This window comes from Aythya ferina (assembly GCF_964211825.1).
Source record: "Aythya ferina genome assembly, contig: HAP1_SCAFFOLD_81, whole genome shotgun sequence".
Taxonomy (NCBI): Eukaryota; Metazoa; Chordata; class Aves; order Anseriformes; family Anatidae; genus Aythya; species Aythya ferina.
The window spans coordinates 173,647-177,705 of NW_028181431.1; positions in this window are offsets into that span (position 1 = coordinate 173,647).

A 4,059-nucleotide genomic window follows, 5' to 3' on the forward strand; every position below is an offset into this window, starting at 1 on the left:
TCCTCCATTTTCAAGTTCTAGTAATAAAAGGTAGGTGAGGAATTTCACTACTTATTTTAGAAGGAATTTACAGCCTGTACAAAAACTTCTGTGGGAACTCAAGCACTTTCAAAGCAGTTGATAATAAACACGTCTAGGTAAGACCCGTTCTCTTCCCCCGATGACTGAGACCAAATCATCAGAATGACAACAGCGTGGTCCTGTTTTGGGCACCTTCCCTTAATGTAAACTCTCAGAAGTCAATGAAGTTCTGCACCTACTTTTACTACAGTTTATTTAGGAATACAACTAGAATTCGATTCCAAAGTTACTTTAGCAGAAATTGGAACTCAGCATTCCAGCTTTGAAAGCTTTGGCCTATATGAAGAAAGAAACTGATTTATTTATTTATTTTTAATCAAAGTGTTTAAATTCTCTACTAAATTGCATTATTAGCAGTTTACCCAACATAGCATGGAATGGCAGACTGTCAGAAGAAATCTCTTCAGTAAAAACATCCTCTTGTCATTTCAAGCACTTCATATTCTTGACTGAACCACTTTGTAGCAATCAGAATTATTGTATTAATTTATTATTTGCATGTGTGAGAAGGGGGTGAAAGTCACTTGCTTGACTCAGAAAAAACCTTAAGCAGATGCTTTCACAGTATTCTTTTTCTCTAAGCAAATTTTAAGTGATTTGTTAGGGTGACTGAGTAATAACAGCATGCATTTAAGAAAGCACAGCATTTTGATGTTGAAAGCATTCATAAATTACAAGACACTGAAGAAATAGTAAGAAAAGTATTGACAAATACCTCTTCTGGGAGATCTGAGTGACGTACATCAGACGGAGCAAGCAGCAAAACTGGCGAAAATGCTGGAATGTTACGTAGTACAGTTAGAAAAGTAAGTTTCAAGGCAGGTCCAGCGTTGTCCCACCATAAATGGATATCTGGGACATAAATTGTGCTTGGTGCTGTCTTCTGAGCATTTCGGATCAGCTAGTGAAAAGGAAAGCTTGGGTAAGAAAACTAAAACACGTACAAGAACCTCTTAATACATAGCTACATAGCCATCTGACTGCCCCATGAAATGAAACTACGTGAACAGAGTGGCAAGCATCCTTTCACATAAGGAATTTCTCTGTGCACCCTTTCAGATTATCAGTATTCGGAGAACTCTAGTCAGAAGATGGGAAGGATATATTCAGGCAGTGGCTAGACACCGTAGCTATATGGCCACAGCCACAATCATCGCATAACAAAGAAAGGAAATGTCCCTCTTAAGGGACACATCAGTATTCAGTCGTGTAACATGTCTGTCCTTACTTGTATGGCTCTCAAACGTTTCCACTAAAGGTAAAAATATTTTAAGGTAGTGATGCCAAACAAGAAAATGGATTTCCTGCCTAAAAGTAAAAACACCAAATCTGGTCATTTTTTCTAGTTAAAACCACATCACCGTGCAAATGAAGTGTTTTCTGAATGTTAATGCTTTTATTGCACATACTGCAACAGCACAAGTTGTGCATGTCCGTGCGAAAACAAAATAAACAGAAGCCCCAAACCTTGGTTGCCTTACTAATATAATTTAGAAGAAGGCTACAAAAAGTAGCCGACATGCAGTCTGATACAGAGCCATCTACTGGGAGCACACAGTCTTAGGAGGCAATGAGAACTACTTTCTGGATCCCAGTGACATGAACAGCATTTCTTTCCACAAAGAGATGTTTATTAGCAACACCGCCCAGCTTCCTGAGCTGCTAGCAACAGCCTCACTGTAAAACTGGGTATGGAAAATGTCGACATGTACAACATCCAGATTGTTTGTGGTGCTGTCTAAAAGAAAAGGGGATTTTCAGACAGAAGCAAACATCCCAGCACATTAAAACAAGGCCACCTCCATTACCAATGAATTTTGCTCACCTTACTTGCAACTCGATTGATCTTTTACATACAGTCAGTGAATCTGATGAGAAGAAAAAGAAAAAAAGGTACCTGTCCGCAGATTTCTTCTGGCGGTGCAACGTTTGTAAGCAGAACAGAAAGGTCCAGGGTGTGAACGGGAAACTTCTCCAAAGCGTGCAACACCACGGGTGCCACGTAAGAAACCTGGCCATACCCTTCTTTTCCTACTATTAGCAGACAGGGCTGGCATGATGTTGGTTCCCAGAAAGCACTCCTAGAACAAGAGTTAAGAAAACAAGTTTATAGATGAGGTGCTGAATAGACACACAGATGTTCCAAGTAATTTTCCTATAGACTTTCTTTTCCCTCCCCAAATAATCCAAATGGCAGCGGTATATTAAATACATGTAAGATTTCCAGTTAAGTTATTCACTCATTCCAATTGTTTCATCTTCTTCCCTTTGTTTCATCTTCTTCCCTTGTGTTTCCTATTCTTTACTAAACCAAGACTGCAAATTAATATCCCTGCAATCTTGCTTTACTACTAGGAAATAAATTGGTGAGGAGCATTTGTTTCCCCACTACAATCAGGCTGTACCTCTGCTGGCTTAAATCAAAGATGCTAGAGACTTAGCCTTGCTCTAAAGCACAGAAAATCTTCTGGACAGCACAGCAATAGAAACGGAGAAAAATAACTGATCCAGCTGTGACAACATGATCTAACTTTCCAACTGTGGGCTTGCATGACTTCCATACTAAAATAGCACAAGATTAACACAACTTGGTGGCTTAACAAATAAAGACACCATTCAATTTTTTCTCAAGGTGTTTTAACAAGCCCTTTCTCAGTTTTCTTTCTGCTACATAATTCACTACTGGTTTAACAATCCTGGAAAACAGAAGGGCAAAAGGTGGCAACACAAACCCATAAAGTTGGGGTATTTTTAGCTAAAAGGACAGACTGCACATTTATGTGGTCTTGAGTCTTTCAAAGAATGCCATGGATTAAGTCAACGTGTTCTGGTAGTCTACGGATCACTTTGGCTTACAAAGAGAAGCCTGGGCTTTTCAATTTGGTCATTCAGAGCAACTTCATTACAACTTTAGTCCCTCCACCCTTTCTTCTTGTGAATACCAAGCACCCCTTCAACACACAAACTTGATGTTGCCCCTTCGTCTACCACCCCTCGCACTTTTAACAGCTGGAACTGTTTACAAAGACTCAGCAGACCTGAGAATTTAAACGTAACAGGGATCTATCTTTCTTTACCTGCTGAAACAGAGGCGTTTTTTCTCTGGTCCGTCAGGCATTCCATCTTTTAATTCATCTCCAGAAACCAAGGATGCGTCGTCATCACTGTCAAACATATCATCTTGTAAAATAGGATTGAAATGCTCTGAAAGGCAAAAGAGGTTTGTTAACTTTCCTGAATAGCCTTTGTCTCTTTCTCTTCCATTAATACAGCTTCTAAATCAGTGCCAAAACCCTTTCTTCATTTGAGAGCACACACTGAAAGCTATTTCCTAGAGTTCAGCCCACCACAGATCTAAGGAGATGGCACAAGGCCCTACAAAGCTCTACTAAGTCCCACTGATGTGTACATATAAGGTATGCTACTCTTGGTGATTTTTTTCTCCCCCTTAGAATAAAGGAGATTACAAACACTTTCTGCAGTTGCTAAATAGCTAAAAAAAAAACAAACAAGACCATTTCTTTCTGGAGGAGGTTCCCACAATGAAAGCATGGGGATAAAGGATGTGATGGCCACAGAATTCCATTCATCTAGTAAGTATCAATGCTAATTGATCTCACGTGTATAGTACGATCCACAAACATTTAAATTAGGAGACTGGTTAAAAATGATGATAGCTAAAACAATATTTAGCTTAGAGCAGGTATACTTGTATCCTGGTCCTGACATTCTTCAGAAAGGAATTAGAAACATTGACCTAGAAATGCTTCCCCTCCAAAGATCTGAGTTTTGATTTTTTAAAGAAAAATAGGTGCCTTATACTTCAAACCTCAAGTCAACCTCTACAAATGCTAATTATCTTAGCTGCCGTCAGAAGCAGCATGCTTCAGTAGAGAACGCATCATCCTTTACTGTGTATTGATCATTCAGAGCTTCCATTTGGCATTTCAGTTTCGAATCCACAATAAAACCTATGCG